Source organism: Peromyscus maniculatus, chromosome 16 (assembly GCF_049852395.1).
Source record: "Peromyscus maniculatus bairdii isolate BWxNUB_F1_BW_parent chromosome 16, HU_Pman_BW_mat_3.1, whole genome shotgun sequence".
NCBI classification, from domain to species: Eukaryota; Metazoa; Chordata; class Mammalia; order Rodentia; family Cricetidae; genus Peromyscus; species Peromyscus maniculatus.
This window is the reverse complement of record NC_134867.1, coordinates 67,036,781-67,061,726: the sequence shown is the minus strand read 5'-3', so window position 1 is coordinate 67,061,726 and position 24,946 is coordinate 67,036,781. Positions and strand designations below refer to the sequence as shown.

The window sequence follows — 24,946 nt, the reverse complement described above, 5'->3', positions numbered from 1 at the left end:
TTGGTCCTTTATCTTTTGGGAAGTGCTTCAGCAATCGCTTTAGATTCTTCTAGAATCTTCTCAGAATATCATCTTATAGGCTGTTAAAATATATCTTCATACTAACACAGATTTTAAATATCAAGCAGTGATAAATAATTCTTAATGAAATTCACAAATCTTAACCCACCCTGTCAGAAAAGCAGTGTGGAAACAAAAGTGTGAGTTGGCAAACAGGTACCAGGACAAGTGCCCAGAGAACACACAGCAGGATATATGCCCATTTCCACTCTGCTGACTTTTATACTCAGTCACGCTGGGCTCTTTCAGAATTTCTGGGACCACACTCAGCCTTTCCCTAATAATATGCGAGGAGACTCACAAATGAATGCCTTTCTGGATTTAAATAGAAATGGAAAGAGGGGGTATGAAACGCACAAGAGCATCTGTGAGCCAAGCTGCTGGCTTCACTCACCATTCTCTGCTCTTGCACAAAGACATATTTCATTTGAGAGTGTGACTATACGTGTGACCAACGCGAAAGCTGGGGGTTTTCAAATCAGCCAGCAACCCCTGAGCCGATTCAGCTGTGTTTCTACTTCACCAGGCCTCTTGGGGAAGGCTGGGAGCAGGTGTGAAGTTCCAGTTTATTAGCAAGTTAAGTCTGTATTGCTGAGTGGCCTAATAGACTGGCTGATCTCCATGAAGACAGAAAAGTATTGTGCTGGGAAGACACATGAGAAATAAAAATCATTTTTACCATTAGAAACAGCACCTGCTGGATGTGTTCCATATTCCAGGCATTGTGCTAAGTAATTGGGGTGTGTCACGCTATTCATTAAATCTTTCAGACAAGTTATTGAAGCTTTTGTGGATAAGGGACATTAAAATTATAGATGATGTTGAGGATCCAAATGGTATCAAAGCTGAGAGTGTCACACATCTTTAATCCTAGCATTTTCGAGGCAGAGGCAGCAGATTTCTGTGAATTCCAAGCTAGCAAGGGCCACATAAGGAGACCCTCTTTCAAAAACAAAAACAAATAAGCAAACCAGATTGCAAGTGGTATTAAAGAGAATTTCTAGGTTGTCTTCTCTGTATCTTAATTTTAATTTGTTGCTTTACTTCACCAACACAGTTTAAAATATGGGCTGACCTGTCTGCTGAGTACAGCAGGACCCGTGAGGTTTGATTAGCCATGGGAAGCTTTCAGTCAGCCACAACTTTAGCCACAGTGAGTGAAATACAAACATGTATTTTTACTGGGATTTCAGCATGTACCAGAATGAATTAATATGATATAAAATTTGGTGCTAGACAGAAATTGTTTTTAAACAAATTATTTTGTCCAGTGTCTTAATTTTGAACTTAAAAAAAATATAAGGACTAGAGTTGAAGTGTGACTTCGTATGGATGCCACACTCCCTTTTCTATTTATACTTTTGCTCCAAACATCTGACTTTTCATATACTTCTCTAGATTAATACAGCCTATATGCTGTTTTCTTCTGTTTTAGATTATTTTTCTATTTATCTATCAAGTACATAAGACCAACAGGCCAATAAGTCAAACCAGATGCCCAACGTTGTATAGCTGACAACAATGGAAACATATCCTAGTACCTTCAGAACCAGAAAATGTATCACAGTAGCTGTAATCGTGGCTGGCTACTATTGCCGAATACATGTTTAACTATGCAAAGATGTGCTGCATTTGTTTAGCTATGTGAAGATATGTTGCTGTTTTGCCTTGCCTGATTGGTCATATAAAAGCTGAATGGCCAATAGTGAGGGAGGAGGTATAAGTGGAACTTCCAGGCAGGGAGAGTAAGTAGGAAGAGGAATTTAGGCTCAAGAGAGAAAGAAAAAGAGATGACCCGGAGACCCCAGAGGCCAGACAGACACACACAGAGTAGCAAGAAAGTAGGACTTATAGAATAAAAGAAAGGTAAAAAGCCCCAAGGAGAAACATAGATGAATAGAAACAGGTTAAATTAAGTTAAAAGAGCCAGTGGGACAAGTAAGTCTTTTGTAAGTCTTTGTGTCTTTATTTGGGAGCTGGTTGAAGGCCCAAAGAAAATTCCAGTTACAGGCTAGGGTTGTTAATATAACTTGTGGATGTTAAATTCAGGTCCACAAAGATTACCTTATATCACTAGCACATCATGAAGGATTATTCATGGAAAGAAAATGCATGAAGCCCCATTATCCCAACATATTTTTGTCTCATATCCACATGTCTGTCCAAAAAAAGCTTCTCTGGGCTGGAGAATATAGCTCAGTAGACAATTGCCTGCCTGGAATGTACAAAGCAGCACTAGAAAAAAAAAATTATGCTTCTCAATTAATAAGCATAACAGGCAGGAGGGGACAGACATTCACATGTGGGTTTCTTATCATCTTAGACCACCATTGAAAACTGCATTACTTTTCACCATTTATTTGAAATGATAAACCAAGAGAGTTGTTCGAATATAAACATACCAAAGAAAGGGACAGAAAACAGCCAGCCTCAATGAGGAGAGACATGGAAATAACTCAGCGAAGACTCCGAGGACTAACCTCAACTGTCTTCTGTAGCTGGAGTTTTTCTGGTCCTGCCTGGCTCTCAGTCAGGACAAATCTCTCTCACCTGCCAGTCCCACAGCTGCTCAGACCCAACCAAGCAAACACACAGAGACTTATATTACTTATAAACTGTATGGCCATGGCAGGCTTCTTGTTATCTAATTCTTATATCTTAAATTAACCCATTTCTATTAATCTATAAGTTCCCACGTGGCTTGTGGCTTACCGGTATCTTAACATCTTCTCATGGTGGTGGCTGGCAGTGTCTCTCTGCCTCAGTTTTCCACTTCCCAGAATTCTCTTCTCTGCTTGTCCCGCCTATACTTCCTGCCTGGCTACTGGCCAATCCGTGTTTTATTTAATACAGAGCACTATCCACAGCAGTCTTCAAATGTCTAAAACGAGAACTGATTTATATGCCTCTAACATCATTCTTCTTAATGTGGGCATCTAGCTTTCCCATCACTATTTGTTGAAGAGACTATCATTTATCTAATGTATGTTTTTGAAATCTTTGTTGAAAATTAGGTAATTACAGTTGTATCGGCTTATTTATTGGGTCATCTAATTTTCTCCTCTCACACTTATTACTGGCCAATAGGCCATACTTCAAAAACAAAAAATTTTTGCTTTTAGGTTATTGCTTCTTCTCCTTGCATAATATGAGCTCTACACGAACAGGATTTTTTTGTTTATTTTTATTGAGCACTTAAAACATTATTAGGTACTTGCTAAGTAGAGTCCTGCTAAGCCATAGTGACCAAGTCTGGGTTAAAAGAGAGAAAACATTAAGCAAGGATCCTCAGCATTCTGGGGTCTGAGAATAACAAAGCTAAAACACACTTTTGAACCATGTAATTGAAGTGGAGCTATTTAAGAGAGAGATTTTTCCTACAGTGTTTCAAAAATCTGAGAAAGGCAGGTGATGCCTAAATTTACAGCATGGCCACGCTGCACTGTGATGAGAAGACAAAGTGTTAAATTCCTGCAATTAAAAGGATTTAAGCCTGGAATCTATAATGTTTTACCTTGTGCTGAGCCTTCCAAGTCATATGCCTTCTCCAGCTAGACGCTGAAGGCTGTGTTCCAGCAGATGTACAGTCCCATCACAAATTGTTTATAAGAGCAAGGACATCTAACATTAGAGAGAGATAAAAAACAAATCCTGGAAAGAATGAATAAATATTTTTTGTCCCAGGTCTTAGAGAATAGGGAAAGTCAGGAGGCAGGAGAAGCATAATCCAAACATCTGGAGCACTGAGGTTCCTGTTTCTGTCAGACGTGGCTGTATTGTGTCACTGGAAGCGTGAACACACCTTCTTGGAATGCATTTCTAGGGTCAATGTCATCTCTAGAACTTTTAGAAAATTTTTATAATTGATAATTCTTCCCTATACCTAGTACAATGATGTTAAATTTTATATATACATACATATACACACCATCAATCATACTGCTTTGTACTCAAGATTTAAATTTTTTTTCATGAAGGAGTAAGAATCAGTGATCACAACCTTTGCTCGAAAAAACCCTGCGTAGTTTCAACTCCTAAATGTTTTCATTTTTAATAGTGATAGCTTATATAAAGACTTACAATTCAGAAAATATTAAGTACAATTGTCTGAGCTGAAACAGAATTAAAACGCTGCAGAAGTTTCCTTTCGAAGTTGACATAGTTCACACATCAAAACCTCCAATGAAAGATTTTATTGGCTGTGAGATACAATGAATTGATTTCAGAGACAAGATTCTCAGTTTTTATTTTTATAGAACTAAGAAATATTATTCCCAAAATAAGTGCAAAGTTCTTGGAATTATCAATTTAGTTACCCTTTTTATTGTAGCCAAGGGATCCACTAAAGTGCAAAGTGACCTCTGTAACACCAATCTTAAAAGGTCTTATGAAGAAAACCCAGAGCCAGATATCAGGGTGAAAGCTGAAAGATCAGAGAAGCAGAACAGCCAACCACTAGTTCTTACCTCTACAAAATCCTCAGCCTCAAGAGAATGAGTTCCTGTTTCCTCACGCCTTGTATGCCTTTCTGTGTCCTCCATATTATTTCCTGGGATTAAAGGCATGGGTCACCACTGCCTGGTTCTATTTCTCTCGGGTAGCCCAGTGTGGCCTTGAACTCACAGAGATCCAGATGGATCTCTGCCTCCTGAGTGATAGTGTGTGCCACCACTGCCTGACATCTATGTCTAATTTAGTGGCTGGCTCTGTCCTCTGATTCCCAGGTAAGCCTTATTGGGGTACACAATATATCACCACAGACCTCTACTTTCAATTTCTTCTGTTTTTAAATAAAAGATGAATCATCTCTAAGGCAGATTAGAACTTTGGATGAAGGATAAGAAATGCATGGAAATAAATTAATCAAGGAATGACAGGAATCACTGAAGTATTATTACATAATTATACAGTATCATAATAAGCTTTTTGCCATAAACAAGCATTAAAATTTGAACAAAATAAACATTTAAAGAGCATATATAGCTGGTAATACGATGAGATGGAGGCTTGCTGAATCTTTTGATGCCTTGCTGTTTGAATATGTTTAAGAATAAAGTGAATAGAGAAAAAGCATTTTCAAGTTTTCCTTATAGGAACAATTGCTTTGAATAGTAATGATTTTTGCATAAGACAATTGGTAGAAAATTGACATCATATTTATTTAAAACGGTCCTCCATGCCACCTAGGGAACATTCATTAATGTTTTCAGGTTAAAAAGTCGTGCTATGTATAATATTTTTCTCCTTTGGGATGCCATTTCCCCCTCAACTTTCCCTACTGACAAACCTTATGTATCCATAAAGTTCACTGTTAAAAAATAATCTGGGGAGATAGCTAAGTTGTTAAAGTGCTTCTCTTGCGAGCCTGAAGACCTGCTTTTGATCTGCAGAACCTGTGTGAAAAACATCCAGGTTCATCTCATATGCTTGTAATCCTGGTACTGGGGAGGTGGAGGCAGGTGTATCCCTGGGGCTCACCAGCCAGCCAGCCTAGTTGAACTGGCAAGGTCCAGGTGAGTGTAGGCCCCATCTCAAAATAAATAAATATGAAAATTTTAAAAATAGAAAAAAAAGGGTATAGTACCTAGTGAATGATTGCTCTCTGGCCTCCATACACACACATGCACACATGTGTCCCTCATCTACCATTCTGAACACAGACACACACACATGCATGCACACATACATGCACACACTTCTTAAGATAGTTCAGTGTGTAAAGTTCTTGTCATACAAGTATGAAACTAGAATTTGGATCCCCAAGACTCATATAAAAATCTGGACAGGTGTGGCCTCTGCCTGTATTCTCAACATTTGAGAAACAGAGATAGGGTATCTCTGGGGCAAGCTGGCTGGCTAGACTAGCCAGAACCAGTGAATTCCATTTTCTTCAAGAGATTCTGCCTCAATAAATATATAAATAAAGTAGAGAGCAATTGAGGAAGACACCCAACGCCAACTGTGGACCTACATGCACACACATCTATATGCACCTGCGCACATATGTGCCCACATACATGCATATGCCATATACCACAATGACATATGCTGCATGCACATGCAAAACAAAACAAGATGTTATTATTACACATATTTCTGAGACAACTAATTCCAGAATAAAACACACTAGCAGGGATGAATAAGTGTCACTATAGCTTGGAGTCATAAGGTTGATTAAGAGTCCAGGGACAAAGGTCCTAGGAAAGGTACATATGGTCCAAGCTGCTGACATTTGCTGCTGCAACCCATGCAGTCCAGAGCTGTAAGTGGTTTTCCAGGAAGAAATGCTTGACTCTGTTATACAGCAGATAGGCAGTGAAAGGACTCTGTTCCTTACTTCAAGGAATCCAGGAAAGCATAAGAATCAAAGACATTTCACAGCTCTGTTACTTAGGTCTGTGCAGGAGGAAACACTGTCGACATCCAAGGGTGATGGACCTAAAGCCGCCTAGATGAACCTACACGGTAAAAACCTATGACTGGAATTGTGATCCACAGCCCTTACAAAGGTAATTGGCAATTACTTTTACTTCAACTTGAGCACCAGGAAATGGGTTCTAAATCTGCAGGGTCAGTTTTTTGTTTGGTTGGCTTTGGTTTGGTTTATCCAAATAAACTCTCTGTGAGAGAGAAAAATGCTGAAGCCTTCCACATAAATCATTTTCTTTATGTTTACGTGTAACCGCCTGCTACACTCATCTGATGACTTTAGTCTGTTTTCTCTCTGCAAGCTCAGCATGACTGTAAATACAATGACGAGCTTCTTTACCACCACCATCCGCATTCCCAAAATAGACTCAAGTCAAACACATTGCCAGAAGTATATCCCTTTTAAAACCGTCCTATTATAAGACACACAAGCACACCCAAGAACATGTGTGACCTTTTAATTATCTCTATTAATAACAATCGATATCCATCCTTCCCCAGCCTAGATCGCCCTTATGAAGCCATTTTTAGCATGAACACTCACCAAAGCAATAGTGTGTGTCTTCTCATTTTCCAAAGCTTTGCTGTTTGGCTGTCTTTTTTTTTTAATTCATTACCCATAAATGGTCAAGAAGATCTGAGGCTTTGGGTTTTCTTGAAAGTTGTTAGCTCTCCTATCCTTAGTAGCTGCCCTTTTCCTATTGATCTTTTTTAATTTTTTTTATAGTGTGGTGTGGTGTGTGTGTGTGTGTGTGTGTGTGTGTGTGTGTGTGTGTGTGTGTGTTCTCTAGTACATGGCACATCTGGAGATCAGAAGACAGACTGGAGAAATCAGTTTTTTCCTTCTACCTTGTGGACTCCAGGAGTGAAACTCAGGTGACAAGGCTTGGCAGCAAGTACTCTTGCTCGCTGAGCCCTCTTGCTGACATCTTAGAACCACTTTTAACCTGTGAAAATTAACATGTCCATGAAAGTAGAATTTGTTGAGAAGAGCATTCTAGCTGGAGAGACGAGGGGGTGAGAAAGTGGGATGGGAATGAAACTATTAAAATTCATTATATAAACATATTAAACTGCCAAAACAAGAAAAAAAACTTTTTAAAAAAGATAATATGCTAAAAAAAGCCATCTAAAATATCTCATTTGTCAACACTTACGACATTAAATAAACAAATAACTTACTTTGAAAACTGGTAAATTATGGAAAAGATTGAGTTGTCCAGTAGAAAATACATCTTAAGGAAAGCAAGTAGCATCAGTTTGTGAAAAGCTATAATTTTTAGCAAGAAGGCCAGCTGACGTATGTAGAAGATGGAATTAGTAAATTATCTTTGCTGTGTAGACTTTAACAACATTAACAACTTAGTGAGAAATCATCAAGTGAGAGTAAGGCCATAAATAAGACAGGGCGCACCAGACACTGCACCTCTGAGTTACAGCACACAGACTAGTTTCTGGTAGCAAGGAGAATAGTAACATCACAGACAATACTTAGGAGATAATAAACAGACATAGCTGTACTGATGCAAATGCTGGGAAACACATATATTATGTATCCCCCTGACATAATACAGTATGAGTACATGAGGTCATCTAGTGTATCCTCTTCCCAAAGTATTTCCACAGGGAAGCATGATAAATACAGAAAAATAAAATATTCCTCAGAATAAATTACCTCTTTTTTTGAAAGTCAGAACTACTCTATAAAAAAAAACTTAAATGAAGCTGACATAGCTATAATCCCAGCATTTAAGAGGCTGAAACACATGGATCATAATTTGAGGCTAGCCTGAAATTTTGTAGTGGATTTAAGGCTAGCTGAATGACCTGAGGCTAAAAATGATCTAAAAAAAAAATGTTTTAATGACAAAAGCCTAAACACATTCAGTTCCTCCAAATTAGATCCTGTTGTGAACAAGGGGCTGCCAGGGCATTTCAGGGTCATTGGTTAGGAATCTGAATAAGGGGTGTGTGGGATTAAATGACACATGGTTGTCACTAACTTTTGTTAGTTATACCACTGCTTCTTTGGTGGTCAGAATGCTCTGTTTCCAGGTGCACACAAAGAACTTATGAGGTAAGATGCCATGCATTCTGTAAGTTCCCTCAAAGTACGACAACATGATAAAACTTGGGTTGGAAAGAGAAAACAAAGCACCTTCCTCCAGAGTAAGTGCAAACATCAAGTGACATCTTTAGATGAAATCCATCTGGCCTATGACTTTCCACCCAAACGCCTGGTGTTCCTGTGCATTGCCAATGTGGCCTGAAACCTTCTTTCCTCACTGTTTATCAGACACAGCTGAGAAGAAAACTGCATAGTTTAAGACAGTGCTGCTCAATGGTTAGTCCCTGAAGGGTCAGCATAGGCAGCATCAAGGGAACTGGAAATACAACCTGTGGAAGGAGGTCAGCTGTGTGCCCTGCCCTCCAGGCTGTTGCAGATGAGCACTGACATTTGAGTACGGTTGTCCCAAGCTCTCTTTTCTCATCCTGTCCCTGCTATAGGACAGGTGCACAGTAGAAATAAAACAAGGCAAGTCTCAGAATTATAGAATCGATGAGTAGTTTTTATTCTTCTCTATCAGTGCCTTTGGCCATGAAATTGAGAATGTGGGGAAACTATTTGCAATGTTGAATGATGCATTATATTTAAAATACAGTATTTAAAACGTTATTGGAAATGGTGATCTTATTCTTCATAATCATTAGCATATACCTTAGACTACAGTACAGAAACTAGACCCGTAGTAAGACCTGGAATTTGTGGCACAATAAGGAGTAATGTGTACTCTCGGGTACTTCACAGGGTCACAGCTAATGATAACTTCTGGCATACTTTCTTACAGTGGTGGAATTCTTTAAGGATTTAATTGTTACACGCTAAATAAACACATTCTGGAGATTATTGACCATGCACAAATTCTAAAACACCTACTGCTCAATATAGGATCCAGGCACTCAGCAAGTGGGGAGGTTCTACAGAGCTGATGGTTTTCCTCTTATCAACAGGGAAGTTGGAGCTTTGAGACAACCCATAACATCCTTATTCTTTAGCATTAAGTTGTAAAAAAATAAACAAATAAGCCTGATGTTCCACACAGTGATGCCACTAAACAAAGAAAACATGGTATGTGGAATCATAGGACGATCTTCACGTTCCAGGTTTAAGGAGACATTTAGCTACATGTTGTTCATATGAGGCATTTGAGACTAAGTAAACTCAGACACTATTCATGGTACCGAATGTTACTATGCAAGGTTTGTGTTAAAGCATGACCAGACTCGTTCCTTGTCCTGCTCTTTGTGGAATGAGGATTTCACACGCTGCCTACAAGCCACAGACACTACTCCCCACTGCTGGGAATTTTCTGGAACTCTCTGCAAACACTTTCCTGGGAACACCTATGAAACAATATTCACTTCCCTGCTCATGCCTTCTTATTTTAGCCAAACCCACAGATGGTGAATCACAATAGCCAGTGAGGACTTTGAAGACAGATATGAAGAGGGACAAAGAAGGAAAAGAAATTCAATCATTCTAAAGTCCGCTAGGAAAACAAATGTGCTCTACAGTGAATGCCTGGCTCTCAGATGGCAGAATAATGCAAAGATGTGATTAAATGGTAAGAGTTTTGATCTAATCAATGAGTCAGTACATTGATAGATTCATAGTGGAATGATATTATTGGGAGGTGTGATCTGGTTGGAGGATGGAGGTCTCAGGGTGCATACCATTGAAAAATAAATCTTGCCCCTGGTGTTCTCGTTCTCTCTCTCTCTCTCTCTCTCTCTCTCTCTCTCTCTCTCTCTCTCTCTCTCTCTCTCTCTCTTTCTCTCTTTCTCTACCTCCTCCTCCCCTCTCCTCCTCTCCCCCCTCTAGTTCCTTCTCTCCCTCCCTCCCACCATGGGGAAAACAGTTCTGCTCTCTGCACACCATTCTGTCATGATACAATGATAACTACTTCATAAATGCCTAGAAACAATGAAGCCAGCCCACTACAGACTGAAACCATGAACCAAAATAAATCTTTTCTCATTTTTAGTTGCTTCCTCAAGTATTTTGTCACAGCAACAGAAAGTGATTGACATGGGGAGAGGTAATGATGACTTACTTTACCTAAAAGAGTTCATTGTGAAACTCCCATTTTCATTCTCCAATGGTCTTCTCCAAATTTTAAAGTTATTACGGCCATATTCCTCACTATCATAAATCCCTGAAGAAAGGCCCTACTTCCTAAGTATCTCCTTCCCATATGAAATCACAAACTGCCTATAGTGACTATTTCTATGTACATCTGATATACATAAATATGAATATGTGTAATATACACACATATGTATTGCAGAGTTTAAAGCACAGTATTAAATCAAATAAATATGGACTTCAATTCTAGTACTATAGTTTATGAACCATGTAGTATGTGCTATGCAATTACTTCGATTTATTTACCACAGCTTTCCTCATAAGTAAAGATATCAATATCACTACTGATTACTGATAGAGAGTTAAATTAAATTACCTATGCTTAAAACTGTTCATATTGTCTAGCAGAAATTCAATCCACAAGCTTGGCTGAAGATATGGCCCAGTGGTTAAGAACACTGGTTCCTCTCCCAGAGGACCCAAGTTTGATTCCCAGAACCCACATAGCAGCTCACAACTGTCAGCAACTACAGTCCCAGAGGATAATATAACCTTTCACCCTTTTCTGCCCTAAGGGCGCTTCACGCATGAGGTTCACAGACTTATATGCAGGCAAAATACTCACACACCAAAAAAAAAGTATTTTTGTAATTTGTAGATAAGTGATACTCACTTGTAATTTACAGCCCTTGGTCTAACAAATTAATCTCTTGCTATCATAAATAAATTTTATTTACCGCAGTAGTATAGAAGTAAATTCTTGATCACATTGCACATTATTTCAAGACATCACTAAAAATGAACTATAAAGATAATGATTGTGCTCTTACATGAATTTGAAAGAAAGCAAGGAAGGGCATATGGGAAGGTTTGGACAGAGAAAGGGGAAAGGAGAAATTATGTAATTGTATTATCATTTCTTTTCTTTCAAATATTTTTAAAAATATAATGACTGTGAATATGTATTTGTCCTCCTGGCCAATCTTTAGGTAATAGTGAATCTACAAATGAAAGATGAGATATGGTTGAGAAATCATTCACCTGTGATCAACAGTTCAAATAAGTTGGGTGTATTAAGATAATTAGTCAATGTCATAAAAAATCCACGTTAGTGGATTCCAAAAATATGTCAACTATAAAGTGAGTAAATACAGGACTTCCTGGTAAATGCTGACTGGAAAACTGCATCTGTCCAACCTGATAAAGGGTCAGAGTAAGAGAAAACAGACTATTTGAAAGAAAAGAAAAGAGCTTGAGAAATTCACACACCTACAAACCACAGAGAAAAACACTAGCGACACATTAGGAAGAATAAGCCAAGCAGAACACAACTCCAGGGCCAGAGCTGCCTGGTAGAAGGGAAGCAGAGCTGAACTGGGTATTGGTCCCTCAAAACAAGACTGCTCAATAGGAAAATCCCTAAGAAAACCAAATAAGATATCTAAAACAAACACAAAAATGCAAGAGACTTGAAAAGACACAGCATAAATGTGACTCTTCCAAAGTATCAAACGAGCTTACCTACTGCATTCCAAGATATTGACACAGGTAAAATGCTGCATGAAGGTTTGCTAGCAAGAATATCAGTGACCTCCAAGAAGATATGAACAAGCAGATGAATTTAGCCTAGGATCCAGAAAGAAAATTCAGGAAAGCACAGAGGAAAATCATCACAATTGATAAGAAAGTCAACGAAATGCTGCATTCAAACAGAAATTAAGTGGGAAAAGAACCTGACCACAACGTTCAAGAACCCTTGGATGCAATCCAACAACAAAACCCAAGAATCTATGTGATAGAAGAAGCCAAGGAAAAAAACTAAAAGCGTAGAGCAATGTTACATAAGAAAAGTCTCCAAATGTAAACAAATACCTTAAACACAACATACATTTAGAATTCCAAATAGACAAACTGGAGAAACGCTTCTCCATGATACATTATAGTCAAGATGTCAAAAACGCAAAGCGAAGAGGCCATACTAAAAGCTGCAAGGGAAAAATGTCAGCTGAATCATAGAGTCTAACACTTCAGAATAACATCAGATCTCTCATCATAACCCTTAAAGCCAGAAATACATTCTGTAGTTTATCTGACAATCTTAGCATCAGAATATGTGTGATGTAAGCTTGAAATATTGGAATGTGTAGTGTTAATGAATTCTTTAAATTATTGCAACTTAGAAAAAAATCTTTCTGGGCAGTGATGGTGCACATATTTAATCCCAGCACTTTGGAGGCAGAGGCAAGTGGATCTCTGTAAATTCAAGGCCAACCTGTTCTACAGAGCAAGTTCTAAGACAGTCAGAGCTGTTACACAGAGAACCCCTGTCTTGAAAAATCAAAACAAAGTCTTTGTTATTTTTAAAATAAAAACATGTCATCAGATGGACTATGGTCCAGTGGAAGGCCCCACCCCCATCCACCATACTATACCAGCACTAATTAGACTCAGGAGGTTATTAATAACAGAAAAGAAGGGCATTAATTTAGATGGAGGCAGAGTAGGGGGCACTTGAGGGGAATGAGAGGGAAGTAATGTGGTTGGATATGATCAAAACACATTGTATAAATGTATGAGCTTTCAAAAATACATTAAAATATTAGTTTTTAAAAGCCTACCATCATTCATCTTTCAGGGTATGGAAGAGCATGTCATTGTTCAATCTAGCCTGGCCTCAAACTACGTGCCTCCTCCCTCTGCATCTCAGTGCTAGGATTATGCATGCACCATGACACCTGGCTATTCTGTCTTTTAATAAGCACATAATCTTTCTATTTTTACAGCAGGAATCATAAATTATGAATGAAATTAGTGTGCTAGATAAAGCATTGTGTTAAATGAACTAGGTTAAAGATAGGATTAGAAACTCCTTTCATTAATGTTGTACAAACTAGACTTCGTCTCTCCAGGCATTAGATTAAATGCCTTCAAGATCAAGAGAATCAACTTGGTGTCATGATATTTAAAAAAATCTTCATGAATCAGAAATGTCTCTATAAAACAATGCTATATATTTGTTCAATGGTTTAAATCATTGGAAAAGGATAGAATTGTACCACTGTAATGAAAAGGGGAAGAGAAATAAGACAGGAGTGTGGGGGAAAGTCTCAATTTTGTCAGTCAGTCATCCTTTGGGTGCTACTTTCTATGGAAGCTGAAATATAAACCAGAGAGGGTATCAATGTTATGTTGGGGGAAGAAAAAAGAATGCATGCAAAATAACCATTCATCCACAATTGCATTTCAGTAGGGGTTCTTCCAAAGACGACACTACTCTGTGTATAGTAAAAAAAAAAAATCATGGATCCATTTCCAATTACAGTCTCATCCCCAGCCCTGTGGTGGACACCCTGAGGAGCCTGTCCTCCCTCTCTGACTCCTCTTACGCAGCTTTCCTCCTTTCCGTGGACCGTTTCAGACACCGTGAATGAAGTCTGTGAAAACATAAACAAATAGTGGAAGGATGTGATGAAAACAGCTCAAGACATGAAAGTAGAAATAGAATAGCTAAAGAAACCCCAACTGAGGTAAAACTGGAAATGAAAAAATTTAGGAATTAAACAAAAACCCCAGGGATAGGTCTCACGAACAGAGTACAAGAGAATCTCAGGCACTGAAGATAAAAATAGAAGAAATGATATCTTACTCAAATAAAATGTTAATTAAAAAAAAACTCCAGCAAAAAATATCCAGAAAATCTATGACACTATGAAAAGACCAAATCTAAGAATAATAGGAATAGAGGAAAAATAATAAACCCAGTTCAAAGGCACAGAAAATACATTCAACAAAAATCATAGCAACGTAAAGAAAGAAGTGCCGCCGGGCGGTGGTGGCGCACGCCTTTAATCCCAGCACTCGGGAGGCAGAGCCAGGCGGATCTCTGTGAGTTCGAGGCCAGCCTGGGCTACCAAGTGAGTTCCAGGAAAGGCGCAAAGCTACACAAGAGAAACCCTGTCTCGAAAAACCAAAAAAAAAAAAAAAAAAAAAAAAAGAAAGAAAGAAGTGCCTATCAAGGCAGAAGAAGCATACAGAACACCAAATAGATGGACCAGAAAAGAAATTCCCCATGACACCTAAAAAATCAAAGCACTAAATGTACAGAACAAAGAAAGAATATTAAAAGCTGCAAGGGGAAAAAAATCAAGCAACATATAAAGGCAAACCTATTAGAACAACATCTGACTTCTCAATGGGGACTCTAAAAGCCAAAGGACATGGACAGATGTTCTACAAACTCTAAGAGACCACAGATGCCAGCCAGACTACTATACCCAGAAAAACTTTCAATCACAATAGATGGACAAAGAAAAACCAAATTAAAACAGTATCTAGCTACAAATACAGCTATTGAAAAGGTGCTAGAAGAAAAACTTCAAACTTAAGGGATTAACCACATGAAAGAAAACACAAGGAATAAATAATCCCAGACTAGTAAATCAAAAGTGAGGGGAGACCCACACCATAACAATAAAATAACCTGAATTAACAAACATTATTCAATAATAATTCAACATAATGGTCTCAATTTCTCAATAAGAAGACAGAGACTAATAGAATGGATTAATAAAAAGGATCTATCATTTTGCAGCACCAAAGAAATACACCTTAACATCAAAGATAGACATCACTTCAAGGTTAAAAAAAAGAATGGCAAGAGATATCCCAAGAAAATGGACCCAAGAAGCAAGCAAAATGTGATAAAATAAACTTCAGGTCAAAATTAATCATAAGAGATAGGAAAGGATACTACATACTCAAAGAAAAAAATCCACCAAGAGAACATTTCAATTCTTTACACCTATGTCCCAAACACAAGGGCACCAAAGTGTGTAAAAGAAACACTACTACAGTTTAAATCACATGTTACCCTTCACACTGTAAAAGTAATGAATTTAACACTCCACTCTTGCCAATAAACAGGTCATACAAACAGAAACTAAACAGAGAAATGCTGGAGCCAAATGACATCATAAATCAAATGGATCTAACAGATATCTGCAGAAAATTTTGATCAAAGACAAAACAATAAAACTTCTCAACAGCTCCCAAGTCTCAACAGAAACTGACATAACAGCCTGCATCCTATCTGACTACCAGATTAAAGCTGGTTATCAACAACAGAAAGCTTACAAACTAATGGAACCTGAAAAACTCACTAATGAAAAAAACATGGAAATTAAGAAAAGACTCTAGAATTGAATAAAAATGAAGACACAACAAACCCAAACTTAGGGGCACAATGAAGGTGGTTCTAAGAGGAAAATTCTAGCACTAAGTACACACATTTTAAAAAAATTTAATAGATGTCATACTAGCAATTTAATAGCACACCTTAAAGCTCTACAACAAAAGAGGAAATCATAACCAAAAGGAATAGATGGCAAGAAATAACCAGACTTGGGACTGAAATAAGCAAAATGGTGGGGGCACAAATAATCAATGAAACAAATAGTTGATTTTTTTTTTTTTAGAAAATCAATGATTGATGAACCCTTGGCCAAATTAACTTAAAAATGGAGCAAGAAGATTCAAATTCCTAAAATTAAAGATGAAAAGGGAGATATAACAACAGACACTAAGAAAATTCAGGAAATCATAAGAACATTCTTTAAATATCTTTACCACCAAAGTCAATAATCTAAAAGAAATGGATAATTTTCTCTATAGGTACAACTTACCAAAGTTAAGTCAAGATCAGATGAGCAATTTAAACAGAACTATAATCCATATAGAAATGGAAGCAGTCATTAAGTCTTTCCCCCTCAAAAAAAGAAAGCCCAGAGCCAGATGGTTTTAGTGCAGAATTCTACAAGAGTTTCAAAGAAGAGTTAATGCCAATACTCCTCAAATTATTCCACAAAATAGAAACAGAAGGAACACTGACTAATTTTTTAGGTGGCCAAAATTACCCTGATGCCTAAGATACATAAAGAACCAACCAACAAGAGAGAATTACAGAGCAATTTCTATTATGAACTTAGGTGCAAAAATTCTCAATATATGTAGGTTGATCATTATAATCTAGCATATAAATAGAATGAAAGACAAAAAACACATAATCATCACATTATATGTAGAAAAGGCATTTGACAAAATCCAATACCCCTTCATGATAAAAGTTCTGGAGAGATTGGGGATATAAGGGACATACCCCAACATAATAAAGGAAGTTTACAGCAAGCCCATAGCCAAAATCAACTTAAGTGGAGAGAAACTCAGAACAATTCCACTAAAATCAGGAACATAACAAGGTTGTACACTCTTTCCATACCTATTCTATAGTACTTGAAGTCTTAGCTAGAGCAAGAAGGCAATGGAAGAAGATCAGGGGATACAGATTGTAAGAGAAGTCAGAATATTTTTATTTGAAGATGATATAACATGTGGGAGCCTGTTATACAGAGGTTTCCTAATGAGATCAGAGCTTGCTTTACACAGCAGGGCTGCATTAGCAGATGGCCTGATCACATGCCAGGTCACCAGGTATTTGGGATGGTCTACACTTGGCTTTGCTGGGGGAGGTCTTTTGCCTCACCCCTTGGCATTCCTTTAAAAAGCCCTTTAGTAGAGACAGAAGGGGCTGGTAGATTTGTACCCACGCCCTCCAGAGGCTATCCTGTGTTCTCTCTCTCTCTCTCTCTCTCTCTCTCTATATATATATATATATATATATATATCCTTCTATCTACAAATTCCTCATTTCTCCCTGCTCAAGAGTACCCTGGGGGAATAAGAGGGACCTGGTCTCCCTCAATAACAGTATATATAAGTGACCCTAAAAATTTCTCCAGGAAATTCCTATAGCTAATAGACACTTTCAGCAAAGTTGCTTTCAGCAAAGTTGCTGTATACAAAATTAACTAATGAAAATAAGTAGCCTTCCTGTATACAAATGACAGACTGAGAAAGAAAAAAGGGAAACAATACCTTTCACAATAGTCTCAAATAATATAAAATCTCTCGTGGTAACTCTAACCAAGCAAGGAAAATATTTGTATGATAAAAACTTTAAGACATTGAAGAATGTATCAGAAGATGGATCTCCTATGCTCATGGATCTGGAGGATTAACATAATAAAAATGGTCATCCTACCAAAAGCAATCTACAGATTCAATGCAATCCCCACCAAAATTCCAGCACAATTCTTTACAGATCTTGAAAGGACAATTTTCAGCTTCATGTGGAGACACACACACACACACACACACACACACACACACACACACACACACAAACCACTTCACATGGCAGGAAGTAATCAATTGGAAATCAGACTAGAGATCGTTTGTGTTGTAGCTTGGCAAAGAACTTGCCTATATTTTGTCAACTCTGGGTATTATGGGAGTTTGATTTAAAGATGATAGACTAATTAATCTTGTGAAGGAAGTTTCAAGGCAGTCCAGTATTGAACCTCTGTAATGGTTATTGCTGACTGTTCTTGCCAGGTTTATAGTAATATTAAGAGCAAGAGAAGAAGGTAGTACAAGGGAGGGGTTGAAGAGAGGAGAAGGAAGTGGAGAAATGATGTAATTCATAAACATGTATATATATATATATATATATATATATATATAATTCATATACATATATATGAATTATATAAATATATGCATAGAAAGATTTGAGAAAACTTAGAGTTGAGTTAGAGAAGCCTCCATCATATTAGGGACAAAACAGTAATGATGATTATATCAAGACAAGTGCTATTACAAAGAAACCAATTACTTTACATTATAGCAATAGGAAAGATCCCTTAAGGTCATCTCAGAAATGGTGCAGGTCTCAGCCACTACAGGATGAACAGTATGAAACACTTAACTCAGTAGACAGATTTTTCCCTTGAAAATAAAGTATTATCAGGATATGTGGCTTACCCGGGGCCATCAAAGAAAGCATTTGTTGGTTTCAGTGTCTAAACACTCAGACACTCTATAGCTTGGCCCAAGGAAGCCTGGCTACTGTTCAAGGTGGTATCAGTCCTTAACATTATCCATTTGATGATGGAACTAGAAAATATCATCCTGAGTGAAGTAACCCAGACTCAGAAAGACAAATATGGTATGTATTCACTCATAAGTACATACTAGGTGTAAAGCAAAGGATAATCAGACTACAACCCATAGCTCCAGAGAAGCTAGAAAACAAAGAGGACCCTAACAGGGTTGCATAGATTGCCTTGGGAAGGGGAAACAGGTGAGATCTCCATGAGTAAACTGGAGACAGGGGCGGGAGGGGGCAATAGAGGAGAGGGAATGAGGGATGAGAACATGAGGGAATGAGCTGGGGGAGGGACGGAGTGGGAAAGCAATGAAAGATATCTTGATAGAAGGAGACATTACAGGGTTAGGGAGAAACCTGATACTAGGGAAATTTCCAGGAATCCACAAGATGACCCCAGCTTAGACTACCAGCAATAGTGGAGAGGGTGCCTGAACTGGCCTACCCTGGTAATTAGGTTGGTCAATACCCTAACTATCATCATAGAGCCTTCATCCAGTAACTAATGGAAGCAGATGCAGAGATCCACAGCCAAATACCAGGCCAAGCTCCAGTAGTCTAGTTGAAGAGAAGGGAGAGGGATTATATGAGCAAGGGGTGTAGCATGAATATCAACACAACAAAATATCAACCACAAGGGGGTCAACATCATTATGGAGAAATCTACAGAGACAACTGCACTAAGCTTGTGGGAACTCATGAACTTTAGACCAGCAGCTGTGGAACCTGCATGGGACTGGACTAGGCCCTCTGCATACTGGAGAGTTGTGTAGCTTGGTCTGTTTGAGGGGCCCCTGGCCATGGGATCAGGATCTATCCCTGGTGCATGAGATGGCTTTCTAGAGCCCATTACCTATGGTGGGATGCCTTGGCTCAGCCTTGATGCAGTGGGGAGGGGCTTGGTCCTGCCTCACCTGAATGTACCGGGCTTTGCTGACTCCCCATAGGAGGCCTTAACCTTTTGGAGGAGGGGATGGGGAGGCTAGAGGGGTAGAGGCTGGGGAAACAGGAGGAGGGATAAGAGGGGGATCTGCAGTTGTTATGTAAAATGAATTAAAATTTTTCTTAAATAAAAAACATTATCCATTTGATCCTGATTTTGGAGAAGTGTAGAATATAAGCGTCTTAAGGTACAGAGGCTCATACAACATGTTAAAGGAAAGCCTAGGAGGCCAAGCTATGATAGGCAGCTCCTGAGGAGGTGATATGTGAAGCTGTGAGGGTGATATCTAAAGTGCAATGAAGAAGAAATTATGCTGGAGATGTCAACAAATGTAGCCATCCCAAAATAGATGCCTTGTGAGCAAAAAATGATTATATCAACAGAGGAGGCTAACCAAGTCCACTGGTGTTCACATCACTATGCTACATGTCCATAGACCTGCTGTATTTAGAGTCTGTCCTGCTAGTCTAGCTTGGATTGGATTCTGTCTTGCTGTCCTTCTGTCTCTCTGCCTAGAGGTGGATGTTATGCTTTGGATATAAAGTGTCATACCAAAGACTGGCAAGTTGATGCCTTGGTCTGCAGCTGGAGGTGCTGTTTTTGGAGGTTCTGGAAACTTTGAGAGGTGAGGCCTAAATACAGAAAATAGACGACTGTGAGAACATCTTTAGGGACTGCATCTTTTCCTGGGATCTCCCTTTATCTGTCCCTTTGCTTCCTGGTTACAGTGATTTAAATTTCTAGACTCTGCTATACATTCTTTCCATGAGACCCGAAATCATGATAATTCATTCCTCCATTAAACTATTCATCCAGGCATTCAGTCAATAATAAAAACTATAAAATACTCACTGAAACAATAAATTTTGAAGTTAAAAAATTTGAAAATTCAAACAAATTGAAACATTAAACTTTAAATGTTTAGGCATTGATAATCTCAATTAATTTTAAATTTTTCATTGTCATTCTAACAAAGTCATTTTACTTTGTATTTCTTTTATGGAACTGATGATTACTAATTGCATTAATAGCATTGTTTCTCCCATCTGTTGCTAGTATATTCTTTGGTAAATTTTAAAATAATATATTTTTAAATATTTTGTGATAAAAAAACAAATAATTACTATTTACTTCACAATTAAAGTCATGTTAATTCAGTCTGTACACGTTTGTGATATACCATTGTGTAAGGAAGATATGCTGTTGAAGTTACCTCTATAAAGTGTAGATATTAAGTTGACAGAATCATTTCTTTCTAGGGGATAACATAATTATATGACTTCAGGTAACAGTTGAAAACATTATTTCTTTAATCCAATATATTGAATTGCACTGGTTATGGGACTTTTGTCTCCTCTTAATACTAAATGAAGATGGAAATATGTTTAAAAACATCATAGTAAACTTATAAATATATTTTTAATTAAAAATAAGTCTTTTGACTACCTAACAAAAATCACAATACCAGACATGAGAAGTCCTCTTGGGAGTTGTTGGCCAGGACTGTCTAAGCTGCTCTTGCCCTTGGTTAATCCCAAAATGTGGAAGTTAAACCCCTGTGGCTGAAGACACCAAGACACCATGCCCTTTAGAAACAGTGCCCAGAGGCTCCTGAGCTGGAACTGACCTGATTGCCCCCTCCCTGAGGACTGGCTTTCATGGCACCAGAACGTACAATCTAAGATTCCAAAGGAGGGAAGCAACCAACAGTCCTACCCAGCTATGACATCTATGAATCACATCAATGACCAGCATGGCATGACAACCGTATGGCTGCAGCAGTGGCACACAGAACTTGGCAGTAACCAGCATCTCTCTAATTGGACTTAAGACCCACCCTAACTACTAGTGGATTCATGGTTACTGGAGAGAATCTACAGCCACTGACATTCTACACCAACATAATCCCTAACAACAATCTATAAACATTTGTGCTATAAAGGTTTCCCCTCTCCAAGGAAACTTCTTTTTGCAACAGACAGAGATGACTACAGAAAACCACAGCCAATCAAAATGCAGAGTTGCAGAGTCTGGTCACAATGGATACATCTACCAAACACTCCTATACCTAAGGCTCAGGGAACATTGCAGAAGAGGAAACAGAAAGATTGCAAGAGCCAGAGGATCAGGGAGTTTGATGTGAAACTATGTCTCCTAGTAATTTCAGAAGCTCCAGTCATGAAGTCTCACCATCATGACTACCCAAACATGAGCTGAACAAGGGAGACACCAACAAACACACCAAACCGGATGGGGAAAAGGCAAGAGGCCTCAACCTTACACAAAGAACTACAGGCAACTGCGTAAAGCTGGCAACAGGAGAACACACCAATTGGTTGTCCAGTAGCAAAGGGTCAGCCCTGAAAACATGCATACATGGAACATTATATGACTTTAGCAGGTCTTACTTAGAAATGTATATGTGTACACAAACACATATATGCATGCAATAATGATTAATGAAAATGAGACCGTGTATTTAAAGGAGAGTGGAGGGGTTTGGAGGGAGGAATGGGAATGGAGAAATTCAATTAAATTACAATCTCAAAACTATTTTTTTTAAAGTCCCTTGAAGGGTAGGGAGGCAGGACTAGATCTGAAAGGAGTTGGGGGTGGAGCTAGGGGTGAATATTATAAAAATTCTCAAGAACAAAAAATATTTTTAAATAAAACAATGCATAAAAACAAATCTTTTTGGCATGCATACACAGAGGATGTGAGATGAATTAGTTAGTAAAGGCACCTGAAGACCTGAGTTTGATCTCCAGAGCACGCATGATGAAAATAAAGAACCGACTCCTGTTCTGACCTGAGACAAGCTCTGTGGCACTCAGTACATATGCGCGCGCGCGCACGCGCGCGCACACACACACACACATATACTTATACACACATTCACACACACATATACACACATACATATACAAATAAATTTAAAAAAATTTTAAGTAAATCTATAAGATGCTATATCTTGAAATTAATCGAGCTTCTTTAAAGGAAGATTTTTTGCTAGAAGTACACATGTTTTCTTAAGTTTCAAAAATTCTAAATGGTAAAACTTGAATTTTCACCTAAAATCTAAGTCAAGAAACAGGACAGCTCCCAGGCAGGACCAGCCTTCACATAATTCCAACATCCCTCTACCCCAGGGATGAATCACCTGGACTCTGCCATCAAAGATGAGTCAAGCAGGTTTGTGAAGTTTTATCTTTACTTTATGTAAATTAAATAGAGGTTCATGAGTGATTTTGTTTTTCTCAGAAGGCCAAGAAGTACTCTTCACTCACTGGAATTATAGTGTGCTGCAAAGTGCGGCATGTTCACTATTCACTTTTAAATATTTTCTCACTTTTATATATTTTTTGATTTGTGACTTAAATTTCAAGTACTTAGGGACTTTTAATTTCCTGTTTATACTAACATCTAAGTTAATTCTATGAAGGGAAAATTGCATATTCCTAATTATTTCAATCTTCTGGAAAATTTATCCACTCCATTATGACTCACTAGATGTTAATTATAACATGAAAAGGATTTGAGTTCTGTTCTCATTAGATACAGTTTGCTACATATTCAAATAGGTCAGCTTTGCCAAATGTAGTGGTGCATGCTTGTGATCTCAGGATTTACAAGGCAGAGACTGGAGGATCAGAAGTTAAGGCCAGCCTCAGCTACATAAAAAGATTGAGACCATCTTAGGCTACATGGTACCCATCTTGAAACAAACCAACCAAACACCCAACTAGGTCACTTTTGTTTATTATTTCTTCAAATCTTCTTTGGCTTTATTTTATTCTCACTTGTTTTATTGAGTGTTTAGAGAGATGGTTTAACCTTCCAATATGACTGGATTATTATACTGCTACCTATAATTCAATCAGTAAGTCCTCTGATCCTGAACATTTAAAGACATGCGATTTCATAGTTTTCTGGATTTCAACCCCTTTGCTCACAGCAAGTAGACCATTTCATCTCTTCAAATGCCCATTAATATTTACTTCATAAGTAAATACTGGAGCCACACTATTCATTTCTGATGTTTGCAGTGTGTCATTAGTCAGATTTCCATTGCCATGATAAAGTAACAAATAATTGATCTGAGAGAGGAAAGACTGATCTTTGCTTCGTGGCTTTAGGGGTTTCGTTCTATGGTCATTGGCTTTATTATTTCTAGGTCTGTGGTAACAACATGCCAAGTTGGGAGCATATGGTGGAACAAAACTGCTAGCCTCCTGGTGTCCAGGAAACAGACACAGCTAAGAGGGAGCTGAGGACAATAGATGAATCCAGCTCCAGTAACTTACTTCCTACTTCCTAAAGTTTCTGTCATCTGTCACTGGTCCAGTGACCCATGAATCTATTCACAAGTCAGAGTCCTTATGATCCAACCAGCTCCCAAAGGCCTTACCTCTGAACACTGGAACAAACGATTCAACTTGTGAACTTTATGGGGCATTTTCAATCCCCATAAATAAAGTTTTATTCTGTCCTATTAATTCTCTGAGAGTTCTATATAATGTATTTTGATATTTACCTACAAATTCCTACTCCTAACTACTCCTAGACCCATCCTCACCTCCATAACCCTTCGTACTTCCTATCTTTTTTAAAACATTGTCCATCAACTCTAATGTACTGCCTGTATATCATTGGTGTAGGGTACATTGTAGTGTGGCTGACCTACCAGGAACCATAACCTTAAAGAAAACCAATTCCCCCTTCCCAGAAGCCATCAATTGTCCATACCTCCTCAGTTAAGGGTGCATCCTCATGAAACCTTTCTCACTCCATACTAGAGTGCTGACTGGCTGATCTTGTGCAGGTCTTGTGCAGGCAACCTCAGCTGCTGTAAGTTCATCAGTCTGGTTGTCTATGTGACCTCTTCTTTCCTATTTCTTCAACTTGTGAGTCATAATTACTACAAAGTTGATTACTAATTTTAACATTTGGGTCGTGTTTCAGTTTATTTCTATTTTTCTGGGTTTTTTTTTTCTTCTGAATTTACCTTGTGACATTTAGGTTCTAACTAATCAAACTGAAATGAGGCTGAGTTTCTGCTTTGGAAGAGCCCAGTCTGACCACATGATATTTTGGCAGGAAGATTCACTCTAGACTGTCTTAATCCCTAATTGTTATGCTGAGACTATCAAGACTAAAGCTTGACATTTCACAGTTGCTCACTTGTTTTGGCCTCTTTTGTTGCCTGGTGTCTGAATTTGATAAATGGTTTGAGAATAAAGCATCCTATGTTCCCGTAATCTCCGGTTTGGTCACTGTATTCTCTTGATGCCATCAAACGCTTTATTAGTTTTCTGATATTAATTTTCTTTTTGGTGTCTAACCAATGCATTTGCCTCCTTGCTTA

At 38.2% G+C, this 24,946-nt stretch overlaps 1 long non-coding RNA gene across 1 annotated transcript; it reads right to left on the bottom strand.

The window, feature by feature from the left end:
- Positions 1–13,017: 13,017 nt before the first annotated feature.
- Positions 13,018–21,476, bottom strand: LOC143268985 (uncharacterized). The gene is made up of 3 exons (XR_013045242.1): positions 21,298–21,476; positions 20,134–20,213; positions 13,018–14,070 (listed from the first exon to the last, which is right to left on the bottom strand). It is a non-coding gene; the product is annotated as an uncharacterized LOC143268985 (long non-coding RNA).
- Positions 21,477–24,946: the final 3,470 nt, after the last annotated feature.